The sequence below is a fragment of the Pan paniscus genome, chromosome 20 (genome assembly GCF_029289425.2).
Source record: "Pan paniscus chromosome 20, NHGRI_mPanPan1-v2.0_pri, whole genome shotgun sequence".
Classification (NCBI taxonomy): domain Eukaryota; kingdom Metazoa; phylum Chordata; class Mammalia; order Primates; family Hominidae; genus Pan; species Pan paniscus.
This window is the reverse complement of record NC_073269.2, coordinates 28,476,938-28,492,909: the sequence shown is the minus strand read 5'-3', so window position 1 is coordinate 28,492,909 and position 15,972 is coordinate 28,476,938.

Below are 15,972 nucleotides of genomic sequence, written 5' to 3'. Positions count from 1 at the left end.
TTTGCTTTTATTGTTTCCACTTACAATACTCTGCAACCAGTTTAATGTTACCAATGGACACATCAATCCTTCCCCTAGGCAAAAATTTTCCACTATATGGATGATATTTTGGTAGCTGCTCAGCATCAGTCATTACTGCATCAACTTCATGCAATGGTAGTACAGCATATGTCACAATATGGTCTCATTATTGCACAAGAAAAAGTCCAGCTGATGGCTCTGTGGCTCTATATACTCTGTGGCTCTTATCTACTACCCTCAGGCCACAACTTACAGAATTAATTCTTCCACAGCACTTAACCCTTAATACATGATATTGAGTCCTAGGAAAGATTAGTTGGATATGATCCCATTTAGGCATTCCTACAAATTAATCTTTTTGACACCCTGAAAGGTGACTCTGCTTTAAATTCACTGCAAGACCTCTCTTGGCTAGCACAGGCTAAGCTTAATGCTGTGGAGCAAGCCTTGACCCAAAGGTGTATATTGGGTTTAGATCCTGACAGACCTATAGATCTTTTGATCTTTAATACCCCCCAAAGTCCTACAGGAATGCTTGGGCAAGTTGGAACAAATGTTTCTCCTTTGGGGCGGCTTTACCTGTCTTGTAACCCCCTCCCTAAACACATACAAAAGACCACAGATTTAATAGCTTCTCACAAAGGGATGCCGACATTGCATCTAATTGTCATGATATGACCCTGCTACTCTTTTCTTACCTTTAAGCAAGGAACAAGTTCATACTCTCTTAGCCTGTGATCTTGATTGGCAAGTTGCAATGATCAACTTTATTGGTAATATTAGTTTCCATTTACCAGCCTCTAAGCTCCTGAACTTTTTACAAACTGTGCCTGTTAAATTTGCATGTATTGTTGTCTCTGAGCCCTTGCTTCACGCCACTACTGTCTTACAGATGGTTCAAGGAAAATGGGAAAGTCAGCTAGTGTGGCAAGATGCCATGCAAAATTGGCAGCACAAAATCCAGGAACATTTCAAAACTACTCAATAGGCTGAGTTAGGTGCCCTAATATTGGTGTTACAAACTTTTCCTCACCAAGACATGAATATAATTAGTGATTCCACTTATGCGGTGTATAGTATTACTCATTTAGATCTCACACATCTAAAAGGCATTACTAATGAACCCCTAATAACGCTGTTTCTCACAACACAGGAGCTCCTTTGTCCCCATCATCACCCTTTTTATATCACACATATTCGCTCTCATTCTGGGCTACCTGGTCCCTTGTCAGCAGGGAACACTCGAGCTGATGCTCTGGTACAAACACAGATGAGGTTTGCAGACTTTCCTGCATTTTTGTGAGCTCAAGCTGATCATTCCTTTTTTCATCAGAATGCTCGCAGTCTTTTGTTTTTGTTTTTGTTTTGAGATGTTTGAGATGTTTGAGATGTTTTGAGATGTTGGAGTCTTGTTGCCCAGGCTGGAGTGCAATGATGCGATCTCGGCTCACTGCAACCTCCACCTCCCAGGTTCAAGCGATTCCCGTCTCAGCCTCCTGAGTAGCTGCGATTACAGGCTCATGCCATCATGCCCAGCTAATTTTTGTATTTTTAATAGAGACAGGGTTTCATTATATTGGTCAGGCTGGTCTCGAACTCCTGACCTCAGGTGATCCACCCACTTCAGCTTCCCAAAGTGTTGGGATTATAGGTGTGAGCCACTGTGCCCAGCCTGCCTACAGTCTTAAACAAGTTTCATTTAACGCTTGATCAAGCTTGCATGATTATTAAAACTTGTCCTGACTGCCAACAGCATTCTCTCTCCCTTTTTTCATTGGGACTTGGTGCCAACCCATAAGGTCTGGCACCTAATGCTACCTGGCAAACTGGTATTACTCAGCATCCACCTTTTGGATGCTTTAAATTTCTCCATGTTACTGTGGACACTTATATGGGCCTCATATATGTGACTCCATGGACTGGAGAAGAAACTAAAGATGCAATTGCTTATCTTTTTGAATCTATTATGACCTTAGGCCCTCCACAGACTATTAAAACTGATAATGGTCCTTGCTATCTTAGCACTAGCTTTTTATATGCATTGCAACTTTGGCACATACAACACAAAACTGATACTGATAGTTCTTATAACTCAACCTGTCAGCCCATTGTTGAACAAGCTCATCAAACCCTTAAAGTGTATCTTAATAAATGAAAAGGGGGGAATATGGGAGCTCTCTCCTCAAGAATGAGCAAAAATCTTATTTACTCTTAATTTTTTGAATATTGGACAAGATGGCCAGATGGCTATTGGTCATAGGATGAAGCTGTTTGAGGTCACAAAATGAAAGGTGTTAATTCGAGACATTTGTACAGGGAATTGGGAGGGACTTTATGAGGCACTGCAATGGGGTCGAGGTGCGGTTTGTATTTCATGAACTACAGGACTAGAGTGGATCCCCATAAAATGAGTGAAGCCATATTATGAGTTAGAGACTACTGAAAAAGCCTCTCCTGATGATGAAGGACCTGTCATTGGAGAATCGACCAAAACTGACAGTGATAACTTGGAAGGCACCTGACATTACCTGGGGACAGCTAAAGAAACTGGACCAACAGGGAACTATCTGGGAGCCCCTGCAACTGCAGAGAACCAGTTTCTTATGTATCTGATGGTAATTGGGGGAGCTTCTGAGAAGGTAAGACAGACATGGATGTTGGGGTGGCTGGTAATTCTTGTTCTTTGCCAACTGGGCTTAGCTCAATAACATGTTTATTGGAGTCATGTTCTGAATCCCTCAATTTTCAATGTTATTATGTGGTGGGATGCTGACCCGCCTTTGTCATCTAATAATACTTCTTGGATGGGAGGTCGATGGATGCCCCTGTCTTACTCCCTAACTGAAAATTTGGGATGGATTAAACTTAATGACTCCTTGACTTTATTGTCTAGCAATCCTCCTCTCTGTTTCTCTACATTGGCACATAAGTGTATTACTCTCATTCCTCAGGAGTATCTTTACTATCAGCCCAAAAGGGATGCTAAGCCTGCAAACTTGACTTTTATTTCTGCTGTTACCAGTAATCTTACTGAGGTTTCTAATGAAATTATACAAATGCCTGATCTTCCTATATGCCATCTGAGAAAAGACTGGCAACATAAGTTTGAGGCTGTCCAGTGGTCCCCATGCAGACAACCTGTGCCACATCAAGGACCTCTGTTTGATAATGGCACCTTACTTGATTGGGGACCCCATGGATATCTCATGTCTGCAAATCAGACTATTGGATTTGGGAGTCCATCCAATAGTTCCATCACCTGGTCAGAGTATGGGATTTCAGGATGAATATTACAATCAAAAGGGGAACAAGTTTTAAGCCCTGCTCATACCCAAATTTGGAAACTAGGTCTTCCCTTTTTTGAATGGGTTCTTTCCTAATAAAAGTGATTACATTTATAGCAGTCACAACTACACCCTCTCCTTGCACAATAATGTTACTGATACAGTCCTGGTTTGTGCTACACACCCTTATATACTTTTGTTTGGGCAGGATATTCCTAACATAGAACAGAATCAATCCTTTTATAGTATTACTGTCTCTTCCAGTAGTTGATATGCTACATGCTTGTCTCATCAAAACATTACACAATTATAAACTATGTCATGATTTTTTTTTTTTTTTTTGAGACAGAGTCTCACTCTGCCACATGGGCTGGAGTGCAGTGGTGCGATCTCAGCTTATTGCAACCTCTGCCTCCCAGGTTCAAGCGATTCTCCTGCCTCAGCTTCCCAAGTAGCTGGGATTACAGGCATGTGCCACCACGCCCAACTAGTTTTTGTATTTCTAGTAGAGACAGGGTTTCACCATGTTGGTCATTCTGGTCTCAAACTCCTTACCTTGTGATCTGCCCGCCTCAGCCTCCCAAAGTGCTGGGATTACAGGTGTGAGCCACCACACCCGGCCCTATGTCATTATTTTAAAATGGCAGTCAGGATTGTGGCTCCCTGTATATCCAACCCGGAACTGGAAAGGGGATTCTATCTTGCAGTTATTTAGAAAAGCATTGTCTCATACTTGAAAAAAAAAAAATTCTGGCCACTCTAATTGCCTTTTTAGTTTCAGCTATTATTATACTAACAACTGCTACTACTGCAGCTGTCTCTTTGACGGCATCTATTCATACAGCCTCAGTGGTGAACCACATGGTACACAGTGTAACCCATGAATTTCAAGAACAAGTAAATACTGATAAAAATATTTTATCTCACCTATAAGCAAGATAGCAAACTCTAAACAGTGGATGTTTTTAATTTATTTATACAAATGTGTTGGGTACAAGTGTAATTTAGTTCCATGCATAGATTGCATAGTGGTAAAGTCAGGGCTTTTAGCGTATCCATCACTCAATGTACATTATAACTATTAAGTAATTTGTCATCATACACCCCCATACTACCTTCTCACCCTTTTACGTCAGGAGTGCTAGCCCTCAATGACCAACACAACATAAATTATTTTCTGAGACTTAGAATTAAAAATCAACCTAAGAGAAAAGATGACTCCTAAGCCAGTAAAACATTGGTTTTATATATATATTTATACTGAAGAAACTTACACAGAGTGTTTCCTATGCACAAACCCAAAAGTAAAGCCAAATGGCTCTATGCAATAAACATCATGGTAATAACGTAAAAAAAAAAGCTTTCTCAAATGAATGTAAATTCAAAAATAAAATGAAAGAACTGTTTCTTTAGATGTACAGAAATCAACATAAAGACACACAAAGACACAGGAAACACAGAAAAGCAAGGTTTATGACACTTTCAAAGGAACACAATAATCCTCCAGTATTCTAAGAAAAAAAATTCATTGAAATTACTTTAAAAGACCTTAAAAAGGCTTCAAAATATATATTTAAAAGAAGCTCAAAGAGATGTGAGAGAAACCCAAAAACCAAATCAAAAATAAATAAATAAATTTACAGTATAAGTGGGAAATGTGCCAAGGAGATGGATATCTTTTAAAAGAAACCAAAACAAAAATTGTGAAACTGAAAGATTGAAGGAAAAAGAAAATACATTCAAAGATTCAACAATACAATAGACTGAAACAGGCATAAAAGGAATTTCAGCCTTTTTTTTTTTTTTTTTTTTGAGACGGAGTTTCACTCTGTTGCTCAGGCTGGAGTGTAACGGTGTAATCTCTGCTCACTGCTACCTCTGCCTCCTGGGTTCAAGCAATCCTCCTGCCTCAGCCTCCTGAGTAGCCAGGATTACAGGCACCTGCCACCATGCCCAGCTAATTTTTGTATTTTTAATAGCGACGGGGTTTCAACATGCTGGCCAGAGTGGTCTTGAACTCCTGACCTCAGCTGATCCACCCACCTTGGCCTCCCAAAGTGCTGGGATTACAGGTGTGAGCCACCGTGCATGGCCCGAATTTTCAGACCTTTAAAGAGGATTTTTTTTTTTTTGGCAGTTGCAAGATTTAATAAAGTGAAAGCAGAGCTCCCATAAAATGGGAGGGGACCCAAAGGGGGTTGCCATTGCCAGCTCGAATGCCTGGGTTTATATCCCGATCACTGTCCCTCCTGCTGTGCTCTCAGGCAATAGATGATTGGCTATTTCTTTACCTCCAGTTTTTGCCTAATTAGCATTTTAGTGAGCTCTCTTTACTACCTGATTGGTCGGGTGTGAGCTAAGTTGCAAGCCCTGTGTTTAAAGGTGGATGCGGTCACCTTCCCAGCTAGGCTTAGGGATTATTACTTGGCCTGGGAAATCCAGCTAGTCCTGTCTTTCAGTCCCCCTTCTCAACAGGAAAACCCAAGTGCTGTTGGGGAGGTGGGCCAATGACCGTTCTAACTGCTTCCTGCTGAATTGGGGCATAGTAGGGGTTGTGCAGTTGAGATTTCCTTGGGAGGGGTGCCTTCGATGTCATTAACATCAGAGCATGGGCTAGCAGGCCAGTCCAGGGGTCCGTGGTAGATCTTAGTCATGGACTGCACCTGGGGCTCCATTTGAAGAATGTAGCTTTACAGCTTTGATTCTGGAAGAGACAAACTTAACAAGGAGGTTAAAGATACAGGGATTGAAATGTATGGCCTGCAGTGCAGGGGATTATTTCTTCGGCACACTTCACAGGCCCTGACTATCTGCTTGGTAGTTTTGGAAAGGCCTGGTCCAGTAAATAATAATTTGGCCATCTGATGGGTGCTATCAATGCCTAAGTGAAAGGTTTGGTGAAGGGTTTTAAGTAATTTCCATTGGTTAGCTGCAGGCGAAAGTATTTTTCCTTCTTCGGTGGCTAGCCATCTTGAGGGGAGGAAGCTATGTCCTCATGAGGTTCCTCATTCTATTTCTTCTGCTGAGTACTGGGGCTTGGTTTCCCAGAGAGGATTAGCCCATACTAGGGGGTCCTTCTATAAGCATTTCTAATGGAGGGTCCTGCCTTGTAGCTCTTTTTGCTTCAATATCCACTTGGCGGTTCCCTTCTATTTCCCTTTCCTTTCCTTTCTGATGACCCTGGCAGTGTAAGACTGCCATCAAAGAGGTTTTTATAAAAAATCTACTCAGACAAAAATAAGGAGAAAAGAATAAACAAAGACTGTGAGATGTTTGTGACTATATAAAGTGAATAAACTTAAAAATTATCAGTGTTTCTGAGAAATAAAACACATCAAAAAGTTTAGAACAACTATGTAAGAAAATAATTAATGAAAACTTCCAAACTTTACCAATAGAATTAGACATACATATACAGGAAGCTCAGCAATCACCAGCAAAATACACTGCAAAACAGACTTCATCATGGCACATGATGAATATCTAAAGTGAAAGTGAAAGAAGTAATTATAAAATAAAGAAAACCCCATCAGACTAAAAGCACACTTCTCAGCAGAAACTTTACTGGTTAGAAGAGAATGAGATGGCACATTTAGAGTGTTGAAAGAAAAGTGCCAGCCAAATATTTTACATCAAGCTAGATTAACCTTCACAGATGAAAAAGATATAAAATCTTACCCTGACTAATTACCACTAGACTGGGCCTACAAAAGATGTTCAAGGGATTTCTAATATTAAAAAAAAAGTTTGATATTCACCATCATTAAAACATATAAAAGTATAAAACAGGTCTTATAAAACAAAAGAGAAAAAGAAATAAACCAAATTACAACATGACAGAACTTTATTAAACCACAAAGATAGATAAAAAGAAAAAAATTAACATTATGACAGTAACAAAATCTTACATATTAATATTAACCTTGAATATAAATCAATGAAATCCTTCATTGAAATGTATAGATTTATGAAATGAATAAGAAAAAATGATCCAACTGTATGTTGCCTACAAGAATCTCACCTTACTTGTAAGACACATGTAGATTAAAAGTAAAAGGTGGAAGACAGTAACACAAACAGAAACCAAAAGCAAACTGGAGTATCTATACTTACATCAAATAAAACAGACTTCAAATAAAAAGCAGTAACAAAAAGGATAAAGGTCATCACCCAATAATAAAGAAATCATTTCAGCGAAAGGATATAACAATTCTAAATATCTATGCACCCAACATCAAAGCACCCAGATTTTAAAAAGAAATATTATTAAACCTATAGAAAGAGACAGATAGTAATACAATAATAGTGGAAAAATGTAACATTCTACTCACAGCATTAGAGAGACCATTGAGATAGAAGAGTTGGCAAATCAAAAAAGTACCCCCAAAACAAAATTATATTAACTACCTTGACCACAGAATAAAACTACAAATCAATAGCAATAAAAATTTCAGAAACTACAAATTTACAAAGAATTTAAACAACATACTCATGAACAGTCACTGTGTAAATGAAATAATTAACATGGATGGCCAGGGGTGGTAACTCACACTTGTAATCCCAGCACTTTGGGAGGCTGAGGCAGGTGGATCACCTGAGGTCAGGAGTTTGAGACTAGCCTGGGCAAGATGGCAAAACACTATCTCTACCAAAAATACAAAAAAATAGCTAGATGTGGTGGTGCGCACCTATGTTCCTAGCTACTCAGGAGGCTGAGATAAAAAGATCGCTTGAGCCTGGAAGGTGGAGGTTGCAGTGAGCCAAGACTGTGCCACTACATTCCAGCTTGGGTGACAGAGTAAAACCCATCTCAAAAAGAAAATTAAGATAAAACTTAAAACTTTGTGGGAAAAAAGATGGAAATAGAAACACAGTATAATAAAATCTGTGAGATACAGTAAATATAGTACTAAGAGGGCAGTTTATAGCCTAAATGCCTGCATCAAAAAAGTAGAAAGCTTACATATTAAGGACCTGGCATCACACTTCGAGGAACTAGAATATTAATAGAAAAACAAATTCCAAGTTAGAAGAAAAACATAACAAAAATCAGAACAGAACCAAATGAAATAAAGACCAAAACAATAAAAATTATCAACAAAATAAAGAGTTGGTTTTTCAAAAAGACAAAATTGATAAATTGCTAGCTAGATTCATCACAAACAGAAGAGAGATCTAAATAAACAAAATCAGAAATGAAAGAATAGACATTACAATGGATACAACAGTAATACAAAAGATCATTAGAAATGATTATAAACAACTAGACACTCACAAACCTGAAAACTTAGAGTAAATAAATTTATGGAAACATACAACCTCCCAAGATAGAGCCAGAAAGAAATAGAGTACCTGAAAAAACCAATAATGAGTAGCATGATTGAGTCAGTAATTAAAAATGTCTTGACAAAGAAAAGCTTAGGACTAGAAAAATGCACAGCCAAATTCTACCAAATGTATTTGAATAACAATCCTCTTGAAACTCTTCCCAAAAATGAAATTCTTCCTAAGTCACTCTGAGGTCAGTTTCACCCTGATACCAACATTAGGCAAGGACACAATAAAGAAAACTATTATTGTATTATTATTTATTATATTATTATTAAAAATAGACAAACGGGACTAAAAAGCTTTGGCACAGCAAAAAAAATAATCAACAGGGTAAATAGGCAACCTACAGAATAAATGAACATATTTGCAAACTATGTGCCAAAATGAAACTAACATTCAGAATTTACAAGTAACTCAAACAACTCAAAAATATCATAATAATAAAGAATACCATTGAAAAATGGGCAAATAACATTAGTAAACATTTTTCAATAAAGACATGCAAATAGCCAACACACATATGACAAAAATGCTCAGTCTCAACTATAAATAGAACTACCATTTGATTTAAAAGTCTCATCATTGGGTATCTACTCAAAGAAAAATAGTTTATTATAAGAAAATGATACCTATACTTGAATGTTTATTGCATGCTCACAATAGCAAACCATATATACAAGAAAAGCTTAATATTCAAAATATACAGGAAATTCAAAGCAAAGGCAAGTATAACAATAAAAACCCAACAGAAAAATGGTCAAAAGATTCAAAAAATATTTTGCCAGCAAATATATACACATGACCAATAGGTATATACAAAAAGTGGTCAATATCACCTACCAACAGGCAACCGCAAATGAAAACAATAATGAGCTATCACTTGAGTTAGGATTGCTAATATTAAAAACAGAAAATAGAGAAATAAGTAACCTCTGTCATTGATGTTCCTGAGATTTCTGAAACAAATCTTAATATCACCACTGCTCTCATACATTTCAGACATGATGGGAAAACTTAAGAAATAATCTAACATGCAGTTCCTCAAAAATACTTGGAGATATTTTTATATTCGAAGCAATGGAAGAGCAGGTATATCATGCAGTACCTTATAAGCCACAAAGAGGAGTTTAGTTCTCATGGTACCCTCAAAGGAAAATAACTAAATAGGAAGTAGAGTCCTTAGAAATAATTTAAGGGTATGGGACAAAAATGCTCCTACTTGGGAGCTAGAGAAAAAAAAAAAAGGCTTTTTAGGAAATCTTTCCACTGAAGCAGAGCATCCCATATCACATTTTAAGGTCTGGCATTCTTTTTGACCTTTGACCCTGTCATCTGTGTTATCGGCTTCATTCATGCTTACCTACCTGAGTATTTGACTACTGTCTCATGTCTCTTCACATTCCAGGGCTCTTTTATTTGCTCAAGGCAGGAGATCAGATCAGGGTTAGAGACAGCAAGGCCTGTTTTGTTAGAAAAAAGTAATATGACTTGCTGGGATTCTCCAGTTAGCAACCTAGTACCATGTTCAGTAGAGAAAATATTATGAAAGCTTCTACATATTTAATTTCAAAATACTGTTTTCTGATAGAACCTTTAGAATATTTAGAACATATTTTACATTTCTGGGTCCGTAGCTCTGCTATCCAATACCACTGAATTTAAAATTGGTCCTGGATATTGGATTTTAATATGTGGGCAACAATATTTATTGCCATTGAATTTCTAGACATGGGGGTGAAACCCCATCTCTACTAAATATACAAAAATTAGCTGGGCGTGGTGGTGCACATTTGTAGTCCTAGCTACTCAGAAGGCTGCGGCAGGAGAATCGCTTGAACCTGGGAGGTGGAGGTTGCAGTGAGCCAAGATCGAGCCACTGCACTCCACCTTGGGAGACAGAGCATGACTCCATTCCCCTCACTTTCCCCCTCAAAAAAAACACCAAAGTATGCAGACAACAAAGAGCATGATGAATGTAATTGTACATCACATTTCAATACTAACACTGAATGGAAATGGCCTAAATGCTCCACTTAAAAGACACAGAACTGCAGAATGGATAAGAACTCACCAACTATCTGCTGTCTTCAGGAGACTCACTTAACATAAGGACTCAAAAGTGTAGAGATGGAAAAAGGCATTTCATGCAAATGGACACCAAAAGAAAACAGGGGTAGCTATTCTTATATCAGACAAAACAAATTTTAAAGAAACATGGTTAAAAGAGACAAAGATGGACACTATATAATCGTAAGTGGCCTGATCCAACAGGGAAACATCACAATCCTAAACATATATGCACCTAACACTGGAGATCCAAAATTTATAAAACAATTATTAATAGACCTAAGAAATGAGATAGACATCAATACCATAAGAGGAAGGGACTTCAATACTCCACTGACAGCACTAGACAGATCATTAAGACAGAAAGTAAACAAAGAAACAATGGATTTAACTATACCCTGGAACACATGAACTTAACAGGTATATACAAAACATTTAATCCTACAACCGCAGAACACAAATTCTATTCAACAGCGAATGGAACTTTTTCCAAGATAGATCATATGATAGGCCATAAAACGAGCCTCAATAAATTTAAGAAAATTGAAATTACATCAAGCACTCTCTCAGAGCACAGTGGAATAAAACTGGAAATCAACTCTCAAAGGAACTTTCAAAACCATGCAAATACATGGAAATTAAATAACGTGCTCCTGAATGAGCACTGGGTCAAAAACAAAACCAATATGGAACAATAAAAATTCTTCAAACTGAATGACAATAATGACACAACCAATCAAAACCTCTCAGATACAGGGAAGATGGTAAGAGGAAAGTTCATATCCCTAAATGCCTACATCAAAAAGTCTGAAAGAGCACAAACAGACAATCTAAGGTCCACCTCAAGGAACCAGAGAAACAAGAACAAACCAAACCCAAACCCAGCAGAAAAAAGGAAATAACCATGATCAGAACATAACTAATTGAAATTAAAAGAAAAAAATAAAAAAGGTAAATGAAACAAAGAGCTACTCCTTAGAAAAGATAAATAAAATTGATAGGCCATTAGCAAGATTAACCAAGAAAAGAAGAGAGAAAATCCAAATAACCTCACTGAGAAATGAAACAGGAGATATTATAACTGACACCACTGAAACGCAAAAAATTATTCAAGGCTACTATGAACACCTTTACACACATAAACCAGAAAACCTAGAAGAGATGGATAAATTCCTGGAAAAATACAACCCTCCTAGCTTAAATCAGGAAGAATTAGATACGCTGAACAGACCAATAAAAAAGAGTGAAATTAAAATGGTAATTTAAAAATCACCAAGAAAAAAAGTCCAGGACCAGACAGATTCACAGAATTCTACCAGATATTCAAAGAATTGGTACCAATCCTTTTGACATTGTTCCACAAGATAGGGAAAGAAGGAACCCTCCCTAATTCATTCTGTGAAGCCAGCATCACCCTACTACCAAAACCAGGAAAAGACAAAACCAGAAAAGAAAACTACAGATTAATATCCTTGATAAACATCGATGCTAAAATTCTTAACAAAATACTAGCTAACCAAATCCAACAACATGTCAAAAAGATAATCCACCATAATCAAGTGGGTTGCATACCAGGGATGCAGGGATGGTTTAACACACACACGTCAACAAATGTGATATACCACATAAATAGAATTCAAAACAAAAATCACATGATTATTTCAATAGATGCAGAAAAACCATTTGACAAAATCCAGCATCACTTTATGATTAAAACTCTCAGCAAAGTTGGCATACAGCGGTCACAACTTCATGCAATAAAAGCTATCTATGACAAACCCACAGCCAACATAATAGAGAATGGGGAAAAGTTGAAAGCATTCCCTCTGAGAACAGAAAAAAGAAAGGATGCCCATTCTCAACACTCCACCTCAACATAGTTCTGGAGTCCTACCTAGAGCAATAAGACAAGAAATAAAGGGCATCCAAATCAGTAAACAGGAAGTCAAACTGTACCTGTTTGCTGATGATATGATAATTTACCTTGAAAATCCTGAGGACTCCTCCAGAAAGCTCCTAGAACTGATAAAAGAATTCAGCAGTTTCTGGATACAAGATTAACGTACACAGATCAGTAGTTCTTTTATTTACCAACAGCAACCAAATGGAGAAATAATCAGGAACTCAACTCCTTTTACAATAGCTGAATAAAAATAAAAGACTTAGGAACATATCTAATGAAGGAGTCAAAAGAACTCTACAAGGAAAACTACAAAACACTGCTGAAAGATATCATAGATGACACAAACAAATAGAAACACATCCCATGCTCATGGATGGGTAGAATCAAATTTGTGGAAATGACCATACTGCCTAAAGCCTCCCCGTCCGGGAGGGAGGTGGGGGGGTTAGCCCCCCGCCTGGCCAGCCGCCCCATCCGGGAGGTGAGGGGCGCCTCTGCCCGGCCGCCCCTTCTGGGAAGTGAGGAGCCCCTCTGCCCGGCCAGCCGCTCTGTCTGGGAGGGAGGTGGGGGGGGTCAGCCCCCGGCCCGGCCAGCCGCCCCATCCGGGAGGGAGGTGGGGGGGTTAGCCCCCCACCTGGCCAGCCACCCCATCCGGGAGGTGAGGGGCGCCTCTGCCCGGCCGCCCCTTCTGGGAAGTGAGGAGCCCCTCTGCCCGGCCAGCCGCCCCGTCCGGGAGGGAGGTGGGGGGGTCAGCCCCCCACGCGGCCAGCCGCCCCATCCGGGAGGGAGGTGGGGGGCTCAGCCCTCCGCCCGGCCAGCCGCCCCGTCCGGGAGGTGAGGGGCGCTTCTGCCCGGCCGCCCCTACTGGGAAGTGAGGAGCTCCTCTGCCTGGCCACCACCCCATCTGGGAGGTGTACTCAACAGCTCATTGAGAACGGGCCATGAAGACAATGGCGGTTTTGTGGAATAGAAAGGGGGGAAAGGTGGGGAAAAGATTGAGAAATCGGATGGTTGCTGTGTCTGTGTAGAAAGAGGTAGACATGGGAGACTTTTCATTTTGTTCTGTACTAAGAAAAATTCTTCTGCCTTGGGATCCTGTTGATCTGTGACCTTACCCCCAACCCTGTGCTCTCTGAAACATGTGCTGTATCCACTCAGGGTTGAATGGATTAAGGGCGGTGCAAGATGTGCTTTGTTAAACAGATGCTTGAAGGCAGCATGTTCGTTAAGAGTCATCACCACTCCTTAATCTCAAGTACCCAGGGACACAAACACTGCGGAAGGCCGCAGGGTCCTCTGCCTATGAAAACCAGAGAACTTTGTTCACTTGTTTATCTGCTGACCTTCCCTCCACTATTGTCCTGTGACCCTGCCAAATCCCCCTCTGCGAGAAACACCCAAGAATGATCAATAAAAAAGAAAAAAAAAAAAAAACAAATAGAAACACATCCCATGCTCATGGATGGGTAGAATCAAATTTGTGGAAATGACCATACTGCCTAAAGCAATCTACAAATTCAACAGAATCCCCTTCAAAATACCACCATCATTCTTCACAGAGTTAGAAAAAACGATTCTAAAATTCATATATTACAGCCAACTGATCTTCAACAAAGCAAACAAAAACATAATGTGGGGAAAGGACACCCTTTTCAACAAATGGTGCTGGGATAATTGGCTAGCCACATGTAGGAGAATGAAACTGGATCCTCATTTCTCACCTTATATGAAAATCAACTCAAGATGAACTAAGGACTTAAACCTAAGACCTGAAACTATAAAAATTTTGCAAGATAACCTTGGAAAAACCCTTCTAGGGATTGGCTAGGCAAAAATTTCATGACCAAAAGCAAATGCAGTAAAAACAAAGATAAATAGCTGGGACCTAATTAAACTAAAGAGGTTTTGCATGGCAAATGAAACAGTCGGCAGAGTAAACAGAGAACTCACAGAGTGGGAGAAAATCTTCACAATCTATACATCTGCCAAAGGACTAATATCCAGAATCTACAGTGAACTCAAACGAATCAGTCAGAAAAAAAAAAAATCCCATCAAAAAGTGGGCCAAAGACATGAATAGACAATTCTCAAAAGATATAAAAATGGCTAACAAACATTTAAAAAGTTCAACATCACTAATGATAAGGGAAATACAAATCAAAACCACAATGCCATACCACCTTATTCCTGCAAGAATGGCCATAATCAAAATATCGAAAAACTGTAGATGTTGGCGTGGATGCAGTGATCAGGCAACACTTCTACACTTCTAGTGGAAATCTAAACTAGTACAGCCGCTATGGAAAAAAGTGGGGAGATTCATTAATGAACTAAAAGTAGAACTACCATTTGATCCAGCAATCTCACCACTGGGTATCTACCCACAGGAAAAGAAGTCATTATTTGAAATATAGACCAATGGAACAGAGAACCCAGAAATAAACCCAAATACTGATTATTTGAAAAAGAAACTTGAACATCCATATTTCTAGCAGCATAATTCACAATTTCGAACTTGTGGAACCAACCAAAATGCCCATCAATCAACAAACAGATAAAGAAACTATGACATATACATATATGTTGGAATACTACTCAGCCACAAAAAGAAATTAACAGCATTTGCAATGACCTGGATGATATTGGAGATTATTATTCTAAGTGAAGTAACTGAGGAATGGAAAACCAAACATCGTATGTTCTTGCTGATATGTGGGAGGTAAGACATGAGGATGCAAAGGCATAAGAATGATAAAATAGACTTTGGAGACTTGGGGGGGAAGAGTGGGAAGGGGAAGGGATAAAAGACAACATATATGGTGCAGTATATACTGCTCAGGTGATGGGCCCATCAGGGTCTCACAAATCACCACTAAAGAACTTACTTATCTAACCAAACACCACCTGTACCCCAATAAATGGAACAATGAAATTTAAAAAAAAAAAATCATTCTTATACTTACAGACCAGCTCACATAATGAATATTTCATAAACTATTACACACAGGCCAGGCACGGTGGCTCACACCTGTAATCCCAGCATTTTGGGAGGCTGATGTGAGTGGATCACCTTAGGTCAGAAGTTTGAGACCAGCCTGACCAACATAGCGAAACCCTGTCTCTACTAAAAATACAAAAATTAGCTGGGCTAGTGGCGGGCATCTGTAATCCCAGCTACTTGGGAGGCTGAGGCAGGGGAACTGCTTGAACCTGAAAGGCAGAGATTGCAATGAGCCAACATCACACCATTGCACTCCAGTCTGGGCAACAGAGCAAGACTCCAGCTCAAAAAAAAAAAAAGGAAAAAAAAAAGAAAAAAAAAACTATTAAACAAACGAACAAAAAAATTATGGTTCTAACATGAGT